This window comes from Rhinopithecus bieti, unplaced genomic scaffold, assembly GCF_001698545.2.
Source record: "Rhinopithecus bieti isolate Rb0 unplaced genomic scaffold, ASM169854v2 scaffold_13313, whole genome shotgun sequence".
In the NCBI taxonomy this organism is placed as follows: Eukaryota; Metazoa; Chordata; class Mammalia; order Primates; family Cercopithecidae; genus Rhinopithecus; species Rhinopithecus bieti.
The window spans coordinates 465,129-491,521 of record NW_016807444.1 but is presented as its reverse complement, the minus strand read 5'-3'; the positions used below and the strand labels follow the sequence as shown (position 1 = coordinate 491,521).

Sequence of the window (26,393 nt, the reverse complement as noted above, 5' to 3'; positions counted from 1 at the left end):
AGTACATTAATACCAAGTCTCACAAAGGTGAATGTATATTGAGTAGTGATCTCTTTATAGTGGCTAAAAGTATTTTGTTGTTAAAAATGATTCTCTCAAGATTTCATTCATTATGGATGTAACTTTTGATAAAGTAAAACATACGATATAGGGTATATTTCAGTGATAATGTTTCCAATTTTAATATACAACACTATGCAAAAACACTTTAAAATCAGCATTCATGGATAGTAGAATAAATTAATTTCTGATAATGTTTGTAATTTATAAAATCTAAATATTTGAAAAGTACATTCTTTCATGTCAAAACGGGGACATTTATATTTTGCCTCTGCAAATAAAAGTATTTTTTTTGAAGCTCAGTAATAAAACAGATGTAAAATTAACTAACACCCTGACTATTTTAAGGTAGTTCTGGTTCTTCAGAATTTCCTCTTGGCGAATAAGTTACGTAAAATTAGAAGTGTTTTGGAAGTCTTACCAAAACTTATTTTAACTGTAAATCAACTATAATTCAACTAAAAAATTCAACATTCCAGGCATTGCACATTTTATTTAGTCCTAGATTTATGCCAGTGTTTGTATACTTTAAGTGCCGTCAGCTTTTTTAAACTTGTAATTTAAAATATTCTGAGAAGATAACATGTAGGAATTAAAGACTCTTTCCATACTTGGCTATATTTGAGTTATGATTCTGTGATGCTGTTACTTTCTAATAGTTGACAACATGTTCTTGCCTTCCTAATGTACAAGAAGCAGATTATCAGTGCTGACTTTTTACAGTTTCATCAGTCTTCCATACTCCTTTGCATTTGTATTTTTTCAATTTTAGGTAAAAAATTAGTGTTTATTTTCCTCAAATTTTGGCAGTGAAAACATAATATAGTGGGGAAAATGGTGGATCTGGAGATGAGATTTATTACATTAGGGTGTTAGGTTTGTTGCTCACCAGTTATTTGAGCAATCCACACCACGTCTCTTTAAACTGAGACATGGTAATAAGGCCAAGTCTATCCATCTCATTATACTCTTCTGCAGGTATTATGAGAAAATGTGTATGAACCTGCTGCATGGCTGTAAAATCCTATTAGAGCACATCGAACTGCTTCCAGTCACATGACACTTAAAAATGCCCGAGTTGTTTCACAAACTTTGTTGTGCGAAAACAAGATTACTAGATTGATTGCAGCTAAGATTCTACTGTTCTTTCTTTCTTTTCTTCCTGTATACTTATTTACTGAGTAAATTTGATTTCTTTTTCCTTTTACATTGTTAAACTCATACAATAATTATCTATTTTATAAATACATATTATGGTGTGCACGTCTGACTGCTATTTGATCATCATTGCCACTGTCATTAAAAGCTGGTTGTCTTTTGTTAAATCCAAATAATATCTATAAGTAGAAGTACAATTTTTTACACTGACAATGTGTGGGATATAATTTTCCTAAATATATAAAAATACTTATTTTACTGTTACCTGGTAGTTTCAAAGTATCAATTCCCTGATAGTATTGCTTGTACATGTACCTATTCTCTCTAGATCACCTTGAAAATGAGAAAACACATTTTTATTTTACCTCTTCCCCTCTTTTTTAAACAACTGTGGCCTCTGGGAAGTTAAAAGACTGTGAAATTAGGAAAATAAATTTATTGTTCTCATTCTTTCTTTCCTAATCTGTAAATTGGGAACAATAGCCCTTAATTTACAGAGAGTTTATGGAGAATACAATATAATGAAAGCTCAATGACTCTAACCCTTAGCATTTATTGAATGATTCCTCTACACCTGTCTCTGTACCAAGTATTTTGTCTTCATTATGGTATTTAACTTCTCCTCTATTCAGACAAAGTAAAATAATTACTATTATTATCATCAGCATCATTTTACAACTGATAAAATGAGGCTTGCCAGAGTAAAATTGTTGAAAATGGCAAAAGGCAGAACTATCATTGTAATTCAGATTTGTTTCAATTTAGATCTGAAGGTCTTCAATATATATAGTTTTATGTAGTTATACATAATCTCCAAGGTTTATGTATTAATATATAAATAAAAATCTATTTTTTCTCAGCAGTATTGGATAAAATTTAGTAAGAGAAATAATAATACAAGGCATATTTTCAAACAGATATAATATATACGAATATAAACTCAAAGGTAAGCTCCAAATTTATTTTTGCTATTTATTTTACAGACTGTATTCAAACATGTACTCTATTTATACAAGCAAAATGACAAGACTATATTCTAACATGTAGTCTATGTTATAATGTAGTCTTTAGAGTCTAATGTTTTGCTCACTGTAAATGTTTAACGCATCTATTGGTTTTTGCGCTTAAAGAAGTACTGTAGCTAATGTTATAGCTGACTTTAGTTAGCAAGACTGGAAGGAAAAAAATTAGTATGTAACCTACAGCCCCTTCCAGACTGTGTTTATATACAAAATCTGCTGTTTGATTAAAAGTCGAAACTGCTGCTGGCAGAGTTTGATTCATGTTTGCGTCTGGCTGTTTGAGTCACTGTCTTCTCGGGTTTTGTTTCTCTCATATTGGATCATATTCTCACTTAATGCATGCCCTTATGGTGTGTTTGCTGTTCTCTTTCTTCCAGAAATTGATACTTATTTTTTTTTTTACTTTTCCTGAGCTCCAATAGATTTTTAAAAAATGACTTCCTACACTTGTCTTTCAATAATGTAGAAAAAAATGGTTTGTGGTTCTTGTCATTCTTCCTTGTCTAAATAGACATGTTGGGATTCATAATCAGAATTTCATGTTTTAAAAACTATAAGCCTCCAATTATTAATGATATTGCTTGTTTTTCTCTTAGTTATTTTTTATTAAATGAGAATTGATATTGGTAAAGCACTGTTAGAGAATTTCTTTCTTAGTTATAACATTATCTTAGAACAAATGCTGATGCATTTAAGGCAATGTTGCTGGACTTGATGCATAAAGGTTATTCTAAGCTTTGTTTATTTACAAATATTACATTTTCCCAATAATTAAGTTATACCAAGAAGTAAAAAAATCACCTATTATTTAATGAAGTAGAGACAGATATATTCACCCAGGATCACTCTATATATGACATTGCATGTCCTTAGTAATCTCTCTACATTATAATATACATGTTTAATGTGTGATTAAAATCTTTGTAAACATCAATTTATTGAATTTGTTAACTATATGTAATCATTTTATATAAGCATTAATTTATTCAAATATTTAATGTGGATATAATTTATGTAATTATCATTCTGTTTTTTTAATTAATTCACATATTATCATCATTATGAATATACATTTTCTATGTTTTAGATTAGTTCTTGGTAGAAACAGGATGACTAGGTTAGAAGCAAATAATATTATTTATATTGCTAATATGCTTTCCAGAATTTTATATCAATGAATATTATTACTACTAGAGAACTATAATTCATTACCTCACAGTCTTACCAGGCTTACATCTTTTATCCTTAATTTGATTATTTACATATATCTGATTTTTACAGATATCTAACACGTTCTCTTGTTTGATAACCACTCTTATTTTTTACTGCAAATTTGTGTTTTTTTTTTTTTGTCTGTGTATCAGTAGTTTTCTTGATGATTTATATAATTCATTTATTCTAAAACATGTAAATGTGTCCCTTTTTTGTGACAAAAATATTTCTCAGCTTGTTGGTTGCCTGTTAAGTCTTAGCTGTTTTTTCCTGCACAAATAAGTGAAGAATTTTAAAATTTTTATATAATAATATACATTGTCCATTTATTTAAAGATTCATTACATTTCTTTTACTGTTAAAAGTCCACAAGCTGGATCTTTTATAAACACTCATTTTAAATTCTTTTCCTAATTTTCAACATGTACAACTTTAATACATATGAAATGTTATAGAATGATAATCTTTTCTCAAAGTGGAAGAGAATGATTATTTCTAAATAGCAATGTAGTAGTGTAGTTATTTTTTAAAAGACTTGACTACAAAAGCTTTTATTTAGTGTGTCTCCTGACATGTTACTATGGTCTCCTCATTGCTACTTTGATATGGCCTATCATTTTGGATGTTTGGCTGTAATAGAAATCCTGACTCACTGTAGCTTAAACAAAAAATTGATTTGTTTTTCTTATATAAGAAGAAGCTTGTGATTAAGAAACTTGTCAGTAAATCAAAAGCTCTCCCAAAAGTCCTTAGAAGGATTCTTCTCCTATATCATTGGCCAGAACAGCCTGACATCACCATTCCTTGGTCAAAAGTATTCTAGAAAAACAGCTTTCATTTTCGACCTCAATTGTGGAAAACAGCATGGTGAAGGCTGAGGGCCAGGTAACTGACAAAATCTATCGCAATATCCAAAGCTTAATTTTTGCATAATGTGATAGATAAATAAATGTTATTTCTAAATAACTTATTTCTAAAGTTGTGATTTAAAAAGAGGAAGTAATTTTCACAATGTCATAGTCAAGGTGTAGTAACGACTACAACATAAACTTTACTTTCCTGAGTTATATAAATGTCCATGGATTAGAAATCTTTAAAAGAATAGGTAAAGATAAAAACAAATATAAGTGTACGTGTTAACATAACACAAAATCTTCAGGTGAAGGCAGATATAATAAAGTAATACCACATATTCTCACTTATCAGTGGGAGCTAAACATTGGGTACTCATGGACATAAAGATGGCAGCAATAGGCACTGGTGACTAATAGTGTGGGGAGGGAGTGAAGGAAGCAAGGGCTGAAAAACTTGTGTACTATGCTCATATCTGGGTAATAGGATCATTCACCTCCTAGGATTTGGTATCATGCACTATACTTATGTAATGGACCTGCATGTATACTCTCTGAATCCAAAATAAAAGTTGAAATTAAAATAAAATCATTAAAAATAAGAAAAAAACTTTGGGAGGCAGATGGCTTGAACTTGGGAGTTTGAGACCAGCCTGGGCAACATGGTGAAACCTCATCTCTACAAAAAATACAGAAAAAGTAGCTGGGTGTGGTGGCCTCTGCTTATAATCCCAGCTACTCTGGAGTCTGAGGTGGGAGGATCGCTTGAACCCAGGAGGCAGAGGTTGCAGTGAACTGAGACTGCACCACTGCACTCCAGTCTGGGTGACAGAGCCAGACCCTGTCTCTAAAAACAAAATAAAAGACAGAAAGAAAAAAAAAAAAAAAAAAAAACCTGCCAAAAAGAAATTGAAAGCTGATTTTAATATGGTGGTTGATAAAGACTCTCTCTTAATTTCTTAAACTAAATTCAGATGCATATGTAAACTTTGTGACTATCCTTAACTGCTCCTTAAAGAGGGTCTACATGTGGTAAATTTCACTTATACAAGGTTGAAAACAGTAATTATAACTTCTATGTCATTAAAATAAAAGACAAGGAAAGGAAGTATGAGCTATCACATCATTAACTAAAAAGTATAAATTATCAAAATAAAACAATACAGATACAGAAATATGAGTTATAAATATTGAACAATATACCAAATTATAATTCATTACAGGTATTATGACTATATACATAAAAAAGCTTAAATGGGCTGGGCGCGGTGGCTCATGCCTGTAATCCCAGCCCTTTGGGAGGTCCAGGCGGATGGATCACGAGGTCAGGAGATCGAGACCATCCTGACTAACACGGTGAAACCCCGTCTCTACTAAAAATACAAAAAATTAGCCAGGCGTGGTGGAGGGCGCCTGAAGTCCCAGCTACTCGAGAGGCCAAGGCAGGAGAATGGCGTGAACCCGGGAAGCGGAACTTACAGTGAGCCAAATTGCGCCACTGCACTCCAGCCTGGGCGACAGAGCGAGACTCTGCCTCCAAAAAAAAAAAAAAAGAAAAAGAAAAAAAAATACACACACACACACACACACACACACACGATTTACTTGAGTTTTATAGAACTAAAAATAAAATTTAATGTGTTGGTACATGTCAGTATCTCATCAGTCATCATTAAGAAAAATCACAAAATATATTATATTGCAAATAGCAAAATTTTGTAATATGTTGAGAATAAACTCCCTAAGTATGAAACGGAACTTAGAATAAAGTAAACTAGTTCAACCATTATGGAAAACAGTATGGCAATTCCTCAAGGATCTAGAACTAGATGTACCATATGACCCAGCCATCCCACTACTGGGTATATACCCAAAGGATTATAAATTATTCTACTACAAAGACACATGCACACGTATGTTTATTGCGGCACTATTCACAATAGCAAAGACTTGGAATCAACCCAAATGTCCATCTGTGACAGACTGGATTAAGAAAATGTGGCACATATACACCATGGAATACTATGCAGCCATAAAAAAGGATGAGTTTGCGTCCTTTGTAGGGACATGGATGCAGCTGGAAACCATCATTCTTAGCAAACTATCACAAGAACAGAAAACCAAACACCGCATGTTCTCACTCATAGGTGGGAACTGAACAATGAGATCACTTGGACTCGGGAAGGGGAACATCACACATCGGGGCCTATCATGGGGAGGGGGAAGGGGGGAGGGATTGCATTGGGAGTTATACCTGATATAAATGACGAATTGATGGGTGCTGACGAGTTGATGGGTGCAGCACACCAACATGGCACAAGTATACATATGTAACAAACCTGCACGTTATGCACATGTACCCTAGAACTTAAAGTATAATTTAAAAAAAATTGCCATCTAGTGCAAAAATACATAAAGTTGTAAAATAGAGAACCACTCTATAGCTATGGGTAAAATGAACTTTTTAAAGCTCTCCTTCTGTGAAATGAGAGTTAGTCAAAATGCTTGATTATTGGGTAGATATAGATTTAATATCATAAAAAACTGCCAAATAGCTTTTCTAAGCTGTGTATGGATTTTGTACTCCACCATCATTGTATGAGAATTCTAAATGCTCCACATGTTTGTTGACATTTGAGGTTGTCAACATTTATTGTGGTATTATTTTGAACTTTTGTGATAACTAATAATATTGAGCATGTGCTTATCAACCATTTATTTGTGAAGGGTTTGTTCAAATATTTTGTCTATTTTTTAATTGGGTTGTTGCTTAGTCTTGATATATCAAATTATAAGGGTCTTTGCAATCTTTATAGCATTTATTTGACAAATATATGCATTGAAATTGTTTTCTTCGAATCTGTTACTTGCTCTTTCATTTTCTTACACTATCTTTGCGTGAGTTAAGATTTCTAATCTGAACAAAGTTCAAATTATTAATATTATATTTTGTTAGTGCTTTCTTGTAGTACAATAAATATTTGCTTATCCAAAGATGGAAAGATATCCTGTATTTTCTTCTAGAGGTTTAGAGAGTTAGCTTTATATTAAGATCTGTGATTCTTCTTGAATATGTGAAGGAGTCTAAGTTCATTTTGTTCTGTTTGAGCATTAAAGTGAAGAAGAATTAAGGTTTACATTTTAAGGAATCCTAGAAATGACAGCTTAATAAATTATGTGGCCCAGCTGGCTGCCTCTGGACACAATTATAATAAAGCATGTTTCAAGTATATTTTTTAAAAGTATTACTTGATAAACTAAGTTTTTTTCTAGAAAAGGCTCTGTCTTATTTTTTCTCTGTATTTCTACAGTAATGTTACTCTTCTCCTTCTTTGAATTTTTACTTTGTGACTATACATAATCTTTTTATACCTTCTTGGTCATTATTCTAGAATATATTTCATTACCATTGGTAAATCATCTATACTTTATATATCTCTTTATTAAATAACTATTATTTACCCAGTATTTTTTTTTCTAGATATGTTGAGGGATTTAAAATATGTAACATTCTGTCACAATTCAAATTTATTATACAAACTTGCTGGATTATTGTCATAGCCATAGAATTCAAAAGCCTAATGGACATAATTAAGGAATAGTAATTAGAGTGAGTAAACAACAATCTGTAGCTTGAATTACCATGTGTGTGATTGTTAGACCATTTCTTTTTGGTTCTTTATAATTAACAAGTAGACCTTTCCTCCTTCAGAAAATGTTGGCAGTGTCCCCATAAATGTTATTGAGCAGCCATTACGCTTCTTTTCTTACATGGTTAATATTTCTTCTCTCCTTTGCTCCCTCAATGTCCCATAGAACTTCTTAATACTCATGATTAAAATCTTTCCTCACTATACTTGATGCTTCTTTTAATGCCATGCAATAATCTGTTTCCTTTCCTGTAGGCATAATGTTGAGGTAGAGAATGACTTTCCCATGAAAATTATCCAAAAATATCTAAATGGCTTAGGTCATAGAAACAAATGACCAAAGGGTCGTTATATTTTGTCAGTGCACTCCAGTGATTTAACGCTACCTAAAGACATGGTCTCTCATGTCCCTATCTCCAAGTTTGCCTAAAGATTGTATTGAGAGTGATATAACTCAATCCAATTAGCTGACTATAAATATTTCTCCCTTCAGAGTTGGAACCATCCCTTGTGTACTGATTCTGTCTCTCATATAATAAAATGTTTGGGAAACGCAGAGGCTCTACTGTCTGACTCAATGGCATAGAGTGATTGTGTGTATAGCTGTGTGCCGAAATGGCATATGTGATATTAACAAGTGCTTATAATGATAAAGTTATTATTTATTATTTCTCAATAAATAGGAAAAGAAATACCAGAGTTTTGTTATTGATCTATAATATTAATGAGACCCACCAAGTGACAAAGTGAACTTTGCTTACTGTTGGTCCAGCTATGACCTCAGTCATAGCCTTGTATGGAAAACACACACCCCGGGAAACAGAAGCTGAGTGTAGAAATGCATTTTACTATGGACAAACTTGAAAATGCCATTATATTGTGTTTAGTATCCCCCTACCTAACACTTTAATTTACAAAAGACTTATTGCATTGCCATTGGGCATTGGACATTCAGTGTGCAAGTGATTTAGAAAAAAGCCAATTAAAATTTTGATGCATCTTAGGCAGTTAATGATTCTTCTCTTTAGATATCATTACTCACGTTGGAGCATTCAGATTAATGATTGCATAGATCTCAAGGACAGACAGGATTTCTAAAACGTTTTGTCAACATAAAAGGCTCTTTCAAATCTGACTGAGGCAAGGATTCCAGAATATACACAACTATTTATTGTTTATACCAGGCATTTTGCCAAAAAGAAATTGAGGTGGCCTTTAGTGAAGAAATGGACTCAATTAAACCATTAAAACTGGATTAAAAGATGAAACAAAAGATGACAATAAGCAAGTTTAAACACTTTGTTCCTTAGATTATATTTATTCAATCTTTTATAGTAAATCTGTGGAAAGGTTTGCTTCCATTAGCCTGCTTTCAGTAAAACAGCACTGATATCCTAAAAGCAAACTGCACATGGTGTTATAATTGACTAAAAATATTTCTGGTGAAACTCACTTATGCTCCATAAACATTCATTTTCTCATAAGTAAAATGGCATAATCGAAGTGACCATTTGATAATCTTACAGAAAACATGTTAATGTGCTCATAAATGTAAATGTTTTCAGTAACAAAATTTTTACGTCATTAATATGAACTCCTAAATAAAATGTTTAGATAAGACGTTTTAGATTAACTCTGAAGATTCATTTAGTTGTATTAGTATTTGATATCCTGAGAGAAGATACATATACCCTGTGTCTGTTAAAAACTAACATTCTCTGAATACATACTCTGTCAGGCTATTTATATACAATTCTCATAACATCATTTCAGATATTCTTCCTAATATTTTTTATTATACAGGTGAGAAAATAAAATCTCAAAAATATCGATATCTCTTTCAAGATCAAAACAGAATTTCAAGAGACTGAAGTGTGAACATAAATAAGTTAGAGTACAGCTCATTAATTATACTTATTTGCATTTTTCAACTACAACATTTTTGGAGTGATGAATCAGAAGACTTAAGCCAGGCAACCATAAAATCAGATAACTTTATTAAATTATTTCATTGAGTCATTTTACTAAATTAAAATGTCACAAAGATTAAAGGGTATAAGAAAAGTGGTCACATTTACATTAGGGTTCACTTAAGAATCTCACCTATATGACTTATTTTCTGTTAAAACATGACATACATCCAAAGGATATTGCACCATCAAATAATCATGTAAAAAGAGGACTATTCCTTCATAGATGTTTGAGTTCGATGTTATAAAGGTATTTAAAAGATATCAAACCCATACAGAAAATAATTAAATTTATCAACATAAAATATATATAATTAAGTTCACAGTCACCCAGTTTGTTTTCAGAAATACTAAAGGCTTTTCAATTGTATTTTAAATGGTATTTTAGAGAAAAAAAATCACAAGTGTCACATATATAACATGACGGATAGAAGAACTAAAATATATAGAATATAGACCCTTGCCATAGCCCTGCCTACATTTTGTGGTAATTAAAATCATAAACTAATCATAGCAATCTGACTTCATTCACTTTAAGATAATGTTTTCTAATTAGAAAAGTCAAATTATATCTGAGTGAGATGTGATTATTTAAAAAAACGAAAATATAAAACAATTCATTGCCATAATATATTTATTAGAATACTAGCGTTAACTATTTAATGCATCAATTTATCTTGCCATATAAATTTTCTGTGTTCTCTATTACTGTATTTTAAGAGTATAATTTATTCATAATAATATATGACTCTGTAGCATAAACATTGCGATGTGTTTTACTAAAATGAGCACCAACAAGCCTACCACTAAACCAGGATGCTGCTCACATTTTGTTCCATTTGTATCCCATCCTCGCCTTGCTGTGATTTCACCCTAGCAGTAACAAGCACCTCCATGTTGTGGTCATTTTTAACTTCTTTCAAAATTATACTTTAATCATACATGAATGCATCCCGAAGCAACATCAGTTTTAATTATGCTAATTGGTAAGATTTATAAAATATATGTCATCCCATTTAGTTTACTGGGACATGCTTTCTTGGCTCAACCTTATGTTTCTAAGAGTTAGTCATGTTGTGGCATATTGCGATAGTTCATTTTCACTCATTTTAGCTCAATTGTATGCATTTGCCACACTTCAATAATAAATATCATGCCCTTTTTAAAATTTTGAATTCAGAGGATATATGTGCAGGGTCTTTACTTGGGTATATTGCTTGATGCTGAGCTTTGGGATACATATAATCCCATTACCGAGGTGTTGAGTATAGTACTTGTAGGTAGTTTTTCAGCCTACATACCCACCCTCCTTCCCCCATCTAGTAGTTCCCAGTATCTGTTGTTTTCATCTTTATGTCTATGTGTATTCAGTGTTTAACTCTTCCTTATAAGTGAGAATATATGGTATTTGATTTTCTGTTCTTGCATCAATTTGCTTAGGATAATGGCCTCCAACATCATCTGGGTGGCTGCAAAGAACATGATTTCATTCTTTCTTATGGCTGCATAGTACTTCAGGGTGGATATGTACTACATTTCCTCTAACCACGTAACTGTTGATGCAAGCTTAGGTTGGTTCCATGACTTTGCTATTGGGAATAGTACTGCAGTGAATATACATGTGCAGGTATATTTTTAATGGATTTTTTTATAGAGTTTCCCTTTGAGTGGACATGCAGTAGTAGAATTAGTGGGTTGAATGTAGTTCTACATTTAGTTCATTGAGAAATCTCCATGTGATTTTCCATAGATGTTGAACTAATTTACTTTCTCATGAAAAATATATGTTCCCTTTTCTTTGCATTCACACCAATATCTGTTGTTTTTTTGACTTTTTTGAGACAGTCTCACTCTGTCACCCAGGCTGGAGTGTAGTGGTGCCACATTGGCTTCCTGCAGCCTCCACCTCCTGGGTTCAAACAATTCTCCTGCCTCAGCCTCCCAAGTAGCTGGGATTACAGGCATGCACCACCATGCTTTGTTAATTTTTTTTTTTTTTTTTTTGAAATGGAGTCTCGCTCTGTCGCCCAGGCTGGAGTGCAGTAGCATGATCTCAGCTCATTGCAACCTCCGCCTCCTGGGTTCAAGCGATTCTCCCGCCTCAGCCTCCAGAGTAGCTGGGAATACAGGCATGCACCACCACACCCCGCTAATTTTTGTATTTTTAGCAGAGATGGGGTTTCACCAAGTTGGTCAGGGTGATCTTGAACTCCTGGCCCCAAGTGATCCACCCACTTCAGCTTCACAAAGTTCTAGGATTACAGACATGAGCCACTGTGCCCAGCTGTTTTTTGACTTTTTAAAAATGGCAATTCTGACTGGTGTAAGATGTTATCTCATTGTGGTTTTAATTTGAATTTATCTGATGACTGGTGATGTTAAGCATTTTTTCATATGTTTGTTGGCTGCTTGTATTTATTATTTACCATATCCACTAACATTCTGGTTTTTCTAGCCACTTTCTCTCTAATTAAAGGCTCAATATGCTTTTGATCTGCCTTCAAAGTTATTGCAAACTAAAAATATACTTTACCAAATATTGTGTTACTAACTGAACTCAATCTGATTTCTAGCCCAAGGAATCTGTTTCCTCAACCCCCATTGGCTGACTGCTTAGGCAAGGCAACATATTTTATGCTTTCATTATGGCGAGATAACACAAATAGCTATTCTACACATATTTTTTCAAATAAGCACGAGTGGCAAAAAAAGGAAAGGAAAATAATTCTAGTTTTAACACTATCTTATTTACAAATTATTAAATATTCTACATTAAAAATAAGAAGATATTACTAAGAATGCAGAACAAACCCATGAGTAATCTCTGAGACAGTCAATTGAACCGAGTTGGTTATTATGTATTTCTCCTTTATTATACAGACAAATCTTTCTAAAAAGTACTGTTGAGCATGCTTTTGGCTAATACTTATAGCAGCACTGATTGGCTCAATGCACTTGTCAGCCAGAAGGACATGTGAGCTCTTTACCAGAAGAAATATATTTTTTCTACCTCTGTTAGACTACAGTACAAAAATTAATATGTATTTAATAAGAAAATATTCAGTGATTTTTTTTTTTTTTACTTCTGTCTTCCTTCAACAAATATCAACAATCCATTGACACAATGTTTTTATATAGGCATTGTGTGCACAGAGCTGCTCCAGGGATCTCCCTCCTTCTTACCTCCCTGTTCCTCAGTCTCTACTGTTTGCTATCCTTTCTGTGACCCTCATCTCTAGCCAGACCTTGAACTCTGCTTTGTGAGTTTTTCATCCCTGCTATATCTTTTGGATTTTACCAAACATGTAACTAGTCTCTCCAAGCTCTCCTCCATCAGCTCCCCACCTTCCAAAAAGAAGCTATTACAAACAAACCTTCCCGTGTTATTTTGAGGGGTTCTTCTCTTGTCTTTGGAGGATAGGAGAATATTAAAATAAGCAAGATGTTGCATTTAATGATGAGGACCTACTCTCTTCTTGATTAATTCATGATTGATGCTCAATAAAATACTTGATGATTAAAAGTTTAAAAGGAATTTTTTATTATGAAACAGATTTAGCAAATTGATCTGCTTCTTAATTTCTAGAATAATAATGAAATTAAAATGTTGAAAATTATCGTATCAATTTATACTTGAAGTGTTCATGAATGTTATAAAGTGAATCCCACTATTATTATATCAACGTCTTGTTATTCTAGATAAAAAGCCTTATTTAGGTTAAAATATGTAAGTATTTTCAAAATGTGGTTTGAGAGAGACCTAGCAGGATTAATATCCAGAATAAATAAAATCATGGGGAAAATTTTCACATAAAGTCTTCATTTTATTTCCCAACACCAACCTAACTATACTCTTATCATATCTATCATATCTTCCCACATCCCATTTAAAAACTAAATTTTAATTACAGTATTAACCTTATTTGTATACCTTCTGATTGCTCTTATTATCCTCTATTATTTGACATTGTGCAAGTTCACACAGCTAATATTGTATTTACTGTGTGTTACATCAAAGCCTATTGATTAAATATATCCAACTTTACTATATATCAACAAATTTTAGTCTGTTACATATTGTCTCTTCTGCTTAATCACATCTAAATTTATGTTTTAATAAAAGCAGAAATTTGATATTTTTCCACAAGATTTCAGAATAACTAAGTGTGTCAGTCAGGTGCACATCGTATAAAACAATGACTTTAAATTCCCATCATGGTAAAAAGTCTATAGTTGTTTGAAATTAAAATATGTTTCTTTATCAAAAATAAATAAAAGGTAAATATATAACTGCTTAATATGACCAGCTCTTGATGTTGAATAGGCTGAATAGACGCTGAAATCTTTTTGGTTAGGGGCAGCTATATTTGTCTTTGTATGTCAGATACTTAACATAATACTATTATGATATAAATATTCAGTAATATTTGCCTAATGAGTGGATCAGAAATGATGAGCTTAAATAAAATAGCGTTTTTATTTTACTAATTTGTCCAGATTAAACTAAATCTTTTCTTGGTATGATTAATTGGAGTAATTTATTGTTCCCATCTGATTTCTATTGCATCAAATTGTTAGGTAAATTTTTCATATTTCAGTTCTTGTGGTTAACTTTGATGTTTTCTATGAACAATTTCTAACATGAAATTCCAAAGTTTCCATCAAATTCCAAGTAAAATATTTTCATTCACAACACTGACAGTGTATATTGACAGTTAATGTGTGACCAGATTCTAGTATGTTTACCCTTTAACAAATACTGTACTGAATTAAACACTACAGTTTTACAATAGGTATTGAGAACTAATAGAGTGCCTTCTCTATATCTGTAGCACCTAATTTCATAATAGCTACATGGAAATTCCTTAATTTAATATATTAACTTAATAAAACAATTTAATTCAAATATACAAGTAACAATATTTTAACATAAAATGTTTTGCTTTTTCTGATCAAACATCGATATGCTTTTCTTATAGCATACAAGAAAGGATAAGCATAAATAACATTGGGTTTAACTTTATTAGAAAGTAGCATGACCCTGTATCTCCCTATTACCACTTTCTATAAATGCTTTATTTCTTGGATTGTATTTACAAGGATGCAACCCGAAGTCATTCATTTTTTTAATCTAGTTGTTTTCTGGAAGTTTGTATTTGATAGAATGTAGAAAAATGGTTTTCGTGATGGAGCAATTATTTGGAACTACAAATTAGAGACAATGTTACCTGGTTTGCTGACTTGTAGAAATCGTGTGTTTTCTAACCAAGAAACAGAAGGAGGATAAACAGTTTCTCTCTGCTAACTTTTTGGTCTTCTCTATATCTGATAAATGACATTCATGGGACACTAATTGCCCTATTCAGGTCAATTCTGTTCTTCTCATGAAAATCCCGTTTAAAATCTGGTCACACATTTACTTTCAACAAATATTTTATTTGGAAGTTTCAGGGAGCTTTCTTTCTGTTTTGTTTGTTTGTTTGTTTGTTTGTTTGGTTGGTTGGTTGGTCTGAGACAGAGTCTCACTGTGTTGCCTGAGCTGGTGTGCCATGGCATGGCACAATCTTGACTCACTGCAACCTCCGCCTCCTGGGTTGAAGCAATTCTTTTCTGGTGCGTTAGCTTCCTGAGTAGCTGGGACTACAGGCACGTGTCACCTCGACCAGCTAATTTTTTGTATTTTAGTAGAGATGGGTTTCACCATGTTGCCTAGGCTGGTCTTGAACTCCAAGCTTAGGCAATTCTCCCACCTGGGCCTCGCAAAGTGCGAGGATTAGAGGCATGAGCTACCACGCTGGCCCTAGTTTTCTACTATTCTATTTTAAACTGATATATTTTTCAATCCACTAAATTGACCTATTGCTAAATTTTAAACTTTATTTTATGTCATTCTTTCTGCTTTACCTTTAGATAGTTAATATTTTAAAACAGTATTATTTTTGTGTTAATGTTCTTTGACGGGAAGACATTTTGTTCTTCTAATACTTAATTCTAAATGTCTCTCTTTTCTTCACCTTCATATTATATGTAAATTGTGGTGGCAATAGTGTTAAATTAGTAGAAAGAACATGAATTTTGGAGTCAGATAAAAACCTCTTTTGAATTATAGTTCTTCCACTAAACAAATAGGAGTGAGCAAACCACTTAACCTTTCTACATAACAGGGTGATTACAGTCAACGATAATTTATTATGCATTTTAAAATAACTAAAAGAGTATAATGGTAACATTTGTAACCAAAATAAACGATAAATGCTTGGGGTGATGAATGTCCCATTTACCGTGATGTGATTATGACTTATTATTTACCTGTTTCAAAATACATCATGTACCCCATAAATATATGCACCAGCTTTGTACCCATTAAAAATAAAAGGAAAATAAGAATAAACTCTATGCAAAATAAAGATATAAACACTGCCACTTTTACAGTGTTTTGTGGATTAAATGTGTAAAACATTAACTCAGTACATGACACACACACAATGTTTTACATAATCATTAGTGAGGATACTCTTGAAATCTTGGCTTCTATGACTGCATTACTATTTACGATGTTATAATTCAGTTCCTCATTTTCTCCTTCCACAAGTCTGTAATTAGGATTATCCTTTATTAAGGTGAATGTCAGTCACACTGTAACTTATATTTTTTTCACAGTCAAACATCTTAAAATGATAGTCAATATGAGCTACTATATTTCCTCTTTTCCTATTTCTGTTAATCATCAATAACTTAGATTTGTCACCTCACTGAAGCTACTCAGAGCAAGGTGATTTTCTAATTGTCAGATCAATGGATTAATTTTAAGCATTCACATTAACTTCTTACATCAGAATAATTCAGATACACTCATTAAAAATTTAGCAAAACTAATTGAGAGTCCTCGCAGAACAGCAAAAAGAAAATGGCCTAATTTCTGACTTTATCATTTGCTAACAATGTGGCCTTTAACGAGAAACTTATATTCTCATGGGCCTTTGGTTTCTTCATTTTTAAAATGGAATAATATAAATAAAGTTATGTATAGACATATATGTTGTGGGAAATAATGAGATAATATATGTTGAATGTTTGATTCATTATATAATAACTGGTAGCATTTAACATTATTTCATTAGTTAAAGTAATTGTGCTGATTTGATATAAAAACAGACAAACAATTATTTCATTGACATAAATCATTTAATTTTAAAAGCATCCTTGAATTTCCTTTTCAAGATAGTTTGATATTCCTTATTAGCTAAAATTAAATTAAGTGACTCATATACATGTGGCAATATAATTCTTAATGTAATACATGATAACAAGAAGACATATCTAATGGCTCAGAGAGTACAGTGAGTTCTGATGTAAAACAGTATTTAGAATTCATTTAAGACTACCTATCTATGAATCCAGTTTCAATGGAGATAGAATATCATTTATGGAATACATTTTTTTACTCAAGAGAAAAACACTTAAACCATGATCCGATTTTATTATCAGTAAGGTAGTACTCAGTTAACTGTAACTGAGAGTAAAGTATTTATCTATTGATTTTATTTCTTATATGTATTTTTCTTCGTACATCTTTGATGAGAAAAATGAGAAAATTATTTTCTACCCATAAATAGCCACCTTCCTTAATTTCTGTTTCAGGCTATGATTAGGAAAACAAATGTAAATAATTTAATAAAGGGAAGTTGTTATAAAAGAATCGAAGAGATGAAAGCGGGCAAAGGAAAAGAAATGATTCAGGAGTTACTTACCAAAGAAAGAAAATATGGCTAGAGAGTGAAACCGAAGGGTTGGGCTTTCCAGAATACAAAACAAACTGACTGCTGTGCTAATGAGGGTGCCATGTACCATGCACTACTGTGGCACTTAGTGGATACGGGAATGGGGGAGGACCATGAGCAGGTGCTCACCCTATAGATGGGGAATCATATGGTCACTGCTAGAACCACTAAGAGAGGGCTGCTGCCACCAAAGCAGGGATCCTCAAAGCAATACAGTCACTTCCACAGTTGCTGCCAGAAGCAAATGAAGATAAAGAAAGAGAGAAAGGAGGAATAATAGCTTCTCTCCACTCCTCAATTTCTAATCTCCAAATTCAGGTTATGGACATATGTCTGAGATGTGGATTAGACATCCAAGTGGGCATGTAAAATAGGAATCAGATATATATACTAAAAGGTCAGGTAAGAGGTTATCTGAAGATAAAAATATTTCACCTATGATAGTATAGATGTTATAATGTTTAGAACTATATTTCATAGTATAAATAGTAAAAGTTTATATCTTCCCATGTGCATATAAAATAGCTAGAGTGAAGGTGTGTCATGGTTGCAATGATTTAACATTGGAACATCACGAAGATAATGTGTTTGGAAGGAATTTAAAATGGTTCTCTAAAACAAAATGTCTGCTGGAACAGTTTGGTTGGTTGGTTGGTTGGTTGGTTGATAGGTTATAAAAATTTAGCAAAAAAATTTGTTTTCATTTTTCTTCTCCCACTTTCCTACCACTCTCCCTTCTTTCCCACCTCTGTTTTCACATTGTTAACATATTAGCTCATTTTTATTAGGTTGGGGCAAAAGTAATTGAAGTTTTCACCTTTAAAAAAAAATAATGGCAAATCCTCAATTACTTTTGCATCAACCTAATAATATTACCTCCAACCTAACTTGCTGAAATTATCTGGCAACTGTTAATATAACTATTACGTTTAACAGCATGCCATCTCATATGCTACCTCTAAAACTACATTTTTGTCACATTCACAAGCTTATTTCAAATTCTCCACAAAATTAGTGATACTTTTGTGTGTAAATTAAGTCTATTATTTTTTGTTCCCAAAGACTAATAAAAATAATTGATCATGGTTCTGCATATAATTGTCCAATTAACATTTGCAAACAATTTTATCTTCATAATATTTAGTTTCCAAATATGCCCATCAGTACATAGTTTATGAATATGCGTCTGTTTTATGTATATTTTTGTTGATCTAATTATAAAATTATATTATTGAATTTTCTTAATTTTTTATCATTTATAAAATAGTATTGGAATCTTTTGAATATAAATTAATGTATACACTTATGAACATGACTATTTAATATTATGCTTGCCAATATTCTCTCTTTTAGAAATTCAATAGTTTATAAACTTTTTATTTTACATTCTTGTCATCTAACTACAAACCATATAAGAATAAACTATTTCTATCATTCTTCTATTCCATCAAAATTGTACTGAAATCTCAGAGTTATATGGGTCCCCTAATGAAAGAAATAATAATTGCAAAGTAAACTGTAAACATCTTTTTAAACTAGGCATTATTAATTCAATACCTGGGACACATTAACAGCTATAAAATATGGCAAAATGCTAATTCCTAAACCTAGTGAATATTGGCTTAACAACATTATGCGATTATTCTAATCTTGTCTGTGATGTGTAAGTAGAACTTCTACTTAGAAGTAAGTAGAAGTAGAATATTGCAAAATGAGAATCTATCAAGGAAGTTAATTTTATTGTTATTTTCACTATAAAATACTCATTGATGTTTGTCTATTGATATTTATTTTACTTCCTTTAGAGTTTTTTGTATAGAATACACACCTAGTTCAAACAAAATGTATTCCCTCACTGACTTCATTGATGATTTCATATAACTTTGTGTACAGTCAATAACGTATTTATCTATTAAACCTTTCAGTATCTGATACACTGGTGGCTACTAGTAGGGGAACAAATATTTTGGGTTTCCAGGACAATGGTGGTTTCTTGTCTATTTCCATAGTGTAACTGAAAATGAAGTGCTCTCAAAGGAACCCCAAGTTAAAAAGACTATCTGCTAGCCTTATCAAAAGTATTCAGTATTTTTTATTTCTTCCATGTGGGATCCATAATACCTTAGCTTTCCTTCTCACATAGAAACTTCGTTAGATTTTCAAAGAAACATGTAATTTTCCAATAACTGTCCTTAAATGCAGTGTTAAAAGAAAATTTTAATTCTCCCGATTAAGTCCTATCATAGTTATCATAAAAATGTTACATGATTGAAATACTATGATGAGTTACTTTAATCTAATCACTCCATTTTAATGCCATAATATTAACTGACAGATAATGGGGAAAGTCACATATATTATAGCAGACGTTTATGTTTAAAACAGATGCATAATAGACAGCACAACATTTATTGCAACTTCAAGTCATATTTCCATGGTTTTTAACAAATAAAATATGTAGTTATTAGAGTTTATTAAAATATAATTAAATTAGCATTTCTCATATTAGTGAATCTCACATAAATATCCCTAGAATGTTGAAAATAGAGCATTCAAATATATGAAGACATTATTATTTAATTACATTTGCTAGTATTTGTTAACCTTAATTATTTTCAATATTGTGAAGTAGAAAATTTTAACATTTTATATTTATTATATAAATGGGTAATTTTAAAAAAAAAAACTTCACGTAAAGTAAAAGAGCTTATAACAGTACAAGTAATTTATTATTTAATTTTAACCATTTTTCCAATTTAAATGTTAGAATATGGCCTATGATTATTATTTAAAAATAGTAGATTAATTGACTGAATGGCTTTTTATGTGACAAGAAAATAATGATCATTTGAAAACACTAAATTAGTCCATAAATCATGTCTAAATTCATTACTTAGGTAAATGACCGTATGTATGTTCCAAGTCACTGCATTCTCATGTTAATATTTTCTTTATGATGTATTCCAATGAAGACAGATTGTACTTTTATTTAACCTAAAATGATTAGAAATAACGTTTTGATGGGTTATGTTATTTACCATTTGTATTGGGATATATGCACACATACACAAGAGTAAATAATCATCTCAGAGGGCAGTGGTAATAATTTTATAAGAAAGTGATATTGGGCACAATGGAAATAATTAATGACTATACATATCTTGTAAAAGTAATTGCTATATTCTCAACCACTTCTCTCTAATAGCTTTGTGAATAAAATATTGACTTAAAGACAGAATCAAAACTTTTCTGAAAAGGTTCTCTACATTCCTAAATTTTACAATATCTAGATTAAACTATAGTAGAATCTTTATCAAAGCATCTTTAATCATCACCATCATAAGGCTTTATTCAAAATCTCCAGTTACAGTGCTCTTTATATTTTATGTAAGATATATCTCTTCTTAATGTATTTTTAAAAGTATTTAAGTCAACAAACCTGGTAATGAAATAGATCCTCAGAAATTTTCTATACTTATTTTGGATTAAAAAAATTATGATTCGTCTTTACCATGGAACATATCACAAAGATTATGTATTATTTAGTGGCATAGATTGTATGTGCAAACCCTCTAATGACTGGAGGAAATTGACAAAGAAAATGCCACATTCTAATATATACATTTTAAATGCAAAAACAAAACACAAGTTGTGTAGATTTCATGTTTTGCTGAAACTGAGAGTCAGTGCTAATTAATATTACCTTTCTGGGAAATAGAAGGAGTCATAAATTTGGAGTTAAATTCTTATTGGTATGGATTGATAAGTGGATCAAATGAAAATTGTCAGTATGGGAAATGCAAAGCATGCATTTGTAGAATGGTGTTTTGTTTTGTTTTAGTTTTGCTTAATTAATATAGAGTATTCGTAAAGAAATACAGTGACATTCACTTGATAAAGTGTGTGTAATACTTTCTGATAAATATCTTTGAAATACACCTAAAAAAGGTGGCAGGGTTTATTGGAGGAAGTCAATTGACTCAATCTCAGTAATTATAAGTTACTAAAGACACAGCTGTATTTCTCTCTCTCTCTCTCTCTCTCTCTCTCTCTGTCTTCTAATTGAGAATCTTTATCAATGCTCTCACCTCTCTTGGTCATAAATTTTTTTTAATTGACCTTAAATATATAGCTTGTGATGAGTCTTTACTAATTCTGCATCCAAAAAGATCAAAAGTCGTAGCAATGATAAACTTAGCAGAAAAAAATAAACGACCTAGTAGAACAAAATAGCACATACTTGAAGAAATATTACATTTATCCCAAATACTCCAAGTTTGTTACAATTATCAATAATTTGGTGCTTCAAGAAGAAAACTCTGAGTGGTGTGTGAAAGAATTCTCTAATTCTCAGGTCTGTCATCTTTCTCAAGAGTAGCTAGTTTGCTAAATGCTTGGCATTGTTCTAAGTGATGTGCTTGTATTAACTTACTTAAACTTGACAGGGATTAAAGGGGGAGGTACTATTTTCATCTACATTTTGCCAGTGAGGAACCAGGAGAGGCAGGTAACCTACCCAATGTCACACAACAATAAATGGAATCACTGAGATTTACTCCAGGTAGTCCAGCTCCAGAGTTATCACTGAATGAGTTTTTTAGAAGATAGTGGTTTATGTTTTTCTACTTTAAATATCAGGCATCAATTTTATTTATATAGAGGAAAAAATGCCAAAAGTTAGAATAATGAAAATCATGCGTAGTTTCACACAAATAGTTAAGAATATACTGTCAATATCATCTTATCTAAGAATCATTTGCATATTACTGTAACTTGTGCTAGAAATCAAAGGAACACTTCTGTGACAAAAAAGGTGAAAATAATTTACTAGAAAATAACCTACTTTGAAATTATTTGGAGAGGAAAATTTCCTTAACAGGCTGGTGGCCTTGTTGCATTTCTCAGCGTTCAGAAAAAAAAATGAAATATTTCAAGCAGGAATTCTTTTAATAACAAGAATTCTAAGTTTAAAGCTGGCTTATGATAGTCAAGGATAGCCTTGCTAACTTTCAGGAAATCAAGAATTTGCAGAATTGCAGGAAAATACCAGTGATAAGCTCAGTTGTTTGCAAAATCAAATGGTTGTTTTTAATAATAATTCTGTTAAGTCAATGCATAAACCTCACCTCTAAAACTTTCTGAAGTCCCTGTACCTACCCGCCATGACATGATAATGGCTTACACTTTCACATTCCAAATCTAGTGGAAGTGCCTCATTGACAAATATTTACATCTATACCCAGCATATGTTCCCAGCATGGTGAATTTGCCTTTCTCACACATGTTTCTTTCTGGAATTTTATATTTCATAGAAGCTTCAGCTCATTTACTCTCAACAAATGATATAATTATTCAAATGTTACCACAGCCATATTTTTCTTTAATATTACTGCCAGTGACATCTTGACATAACCATGAATTATTGTGCTGTGCTTCATGTACTCCAATATCAATAGCATATGCATGATTTATTTTAACAGAACAGCCATTACTTTAAATATCAGCTTGTTCCTGTGGTTTTCTTGTTCATTGTGACATTAAATAAGCTAATAGTTTGTTTCAGCAGAGAATTCTCTGTATATCCTTGGATCATTTTTAAGAACTGTCGAACCAAAGAAAAATTATAAGATAATTCATATCCAAAAGTCTTACTGTGAGTAATGTGAAATCACTGTGCTTATGCTGGTGGTATTATGTAATATATCTTAGCAGTAGCAGGATAGAGTGCAACAAAAAGGGAAATGAAGTTTGAGTCACATCACTAAAGAGACTAGTATTTAATGACAATTTGGTATCCAAAAAATACACTAGACCGTTTCACATGAATTACCTTACTTAACATTCACAAAATCCTGGGAGTTTGTAATAGGACCATTTTCGTTTTTAAATAAATCTCTCTTTCTCTCTCTCGTCTTCCTCTTTCTCTCTCCATCAGTCATTCTTTACTCCTCACCCTCTCTCCTTTCCTCCTACTTCCCTTTCTCTCCCTTTCTCTCTTTCCTCTTACATCCCTGTGTGTTTTGCTTCTATCTTATTATAAGCAGCAATATGCTAATAACCTCTTAATTTAAAATGATGTTTGTTGCATCCATTCTTTAAAGAACATTTTAATATTGTCATCAGCTATTACACACATTACATTTAAATAGATATTTAGAGTCTTTTTTTTTACATTCTTAGAGATTGTATACGTGCAGTCATTCTTCTCAACTGTCCCCAAAATAATAAAATCTTACAGTTAAAACCTAATAAACATAGTTAGTGAGACAGGTATCATTCTTATCTAACAACTTTGATGCTTTAAGAATTCCCATCACATTAAGTTACAATACAGTACATTAATCCTCATTAATTACAAAATATTCTAAATGTACAATCTGTTATTTAAAAAACATATGCATTGACATTTTAAATGGTTTGCTTGCAATGTAAATTTCTATGAATTTTTCATTAATTGCCAAATAATTACTTTAGTACTTTTCATATTAGTTGTTGATAGAAAGTTGTAAGTTAATTGTTTAATTCTCCTTGTGACTAGTTATTCATTTCAGCATAAAACATCGTTATCATTTCTAAGGTTTTACAGAGGAAATATTTCAAGAATGTTTTCATCCAAAAGGGAATATAAGAAGAGACAGGATCACATGTTCTAAGTGCATGATTTCTCAAACAAGTAACAAAAACCTCTGATGAGTCTCTTGTCTAGTAAAACATAAAATGCTAAGATGTGATTGGAGGTGTATGTGGGAGTAAGGACAAGTAAGAATAGAGATTATCAATGAGAAACCATTACATTTAAAATGAAAAAAAAAAAAAATAGTAGCGAATACATTGCACCATGCTGTCAGATGAGAAAATGTACTTAAAAAATTGCCATAGACAGGTCCTGGTCCATGACAAAATATTCACCAAATAACAGTTGAAATGTTAAAAAAAAAAAAATAGAAGAAATGCTGTGGAATTTTCATGAAACCAAATGTATTAAAATGAAATAATTATTCATTAATAAGAGTTTACATGCATTTTTGAAAGACAAATTTAGGGTGAAAGAACATAGTTATTGTCAGGATGTGACAAAATATTCACTAATAAGCAGAACGAATTCAGTTTAATACTTTATTGGTCACTCTCAATTTTGACATACTAAAATAATATCTGAATGAAATTTATATTGGATGATTCTAGGATGTTCATCTCATGTATTTGTTTACTAATCTTATTTAGTTTTCCCAGTAGGGAAATATCTTTGCTAACCACTGCAGTTTTTGCTATAAAGGTGTCACCAACTACAATCAGCAATGGCTCCCCATTGCCTTACTCACCTTTAATTCAATGACTTCATAATCATTCTTGCCACCCACAAGTACTTAAAGTTGTGATGTGGGTGAAATATGTTCTTGTTCCATTCAAAATACTTGTTAAGAAACCTACATGGGCATTGTGCAAAAACAAAAATTGATTAAAATTTTATTCTGGCTTCATAGAAAAAAAGCATTTCTCTTATAGGAAAGTCCTAGTGGATTGGGGCCTGAAGATACAGGTTTTTATCTTTGCTCCCCTACCTGCCTACCACCTGCATGAATTTAAACAATTTACTTGCTAATTGTTTACTTATAAGTAAATGATTTACTTATCCTGAGCTGTGATTTCTTCAACTGTGAGTCAAAGAAAATACAGCTGGACTGTGGTACAATTTTCAAAGAAACATAAAATGTCATTCACTATGCAGTTTCATCATGCATCAATGCGAAGGGAATATAACTGATAATGTAGTAACGAGCAATATATGCAAAAAACTAAATTTTACAAATATCAAAAACAGTAGAAATAATTACATGGAAAAATATTATACTTATCTATAAAATAGTATGCTTTTAAATTACCTAGAGAACATGTTAAGTCTGGGTGAAAACAATATATTTAAATACTATAAATTTATAACTCACGTTTTAAAGATACAAATCATATTAGATTTACCTTAAAGTAACTATACAGTTTTACCTGGAAAGATACTTCAAATAAATGTGTATGAGATATACAATATATCCTAAGCTTTTGAAGGTAACATGGGGAAAACTTACTTCTCTGACCAAGAGTCTCTACTTAAGCTCTAAGAATTTTCTTAATAACTAGATTTAAATTTACATTCTTATGATGTTTCAAGAACACAATTCTTAGAGTGAATAAGACATTGTTAAGATGGCATCAATGATTTCCTACCATTTCAACCCATTAAATTAATAAGTACTTACTGAGGGCCTCCTTCATGATATACATTGACAGAAGCACTGGTTTTAGACTCCAAGTCCCAAACACTGACATATTTTTTTTTTCCAAATGTATTGGGATACAGGGGTATTTGGTTACATGAATAAGTTCTTTAGTGGTGATTTGTGAGATTTTTGGTGCACCCATCACCTGAACAGTATACACTGCACCATATCTGTTGTCTTTTATGCCACATACCCCTCCCTCTCTTTCCCTCAAGTCCCCAAAGTTCATTGTATCATTCTTAAACCTTTTGGTCCTCATAGCTTAGTTCCCACATATTGGTGAGAATATATGATGTTTGGTTTTCCATTCCTGACTTACTTCACTTAGAATAATAGTCTCCAGTCTCATCCAGGTCACTGCAAATGCTGTTAATTCATTCCTTTTTATGGCTGAGTAGTATTCCATCATATATATA

At 31.7% G+C, this 26,393-nt stretch overlaps 1 protein-coding gene across 1 annotated transcript in view; it reads left to right on the top strand.

Annotated features, from left to right (window-relative positions):
• LOC108535757 (CUB and sushi domain-containing protein 3-like) overlaps positions 1–26,393 on the top strand; it is a 460,532-nt gene that overhangs the window by 145,746 nt on the left and 288,393 nt on the right. The gene's annotated exons all lie outside the window — the stretch shown is intronic.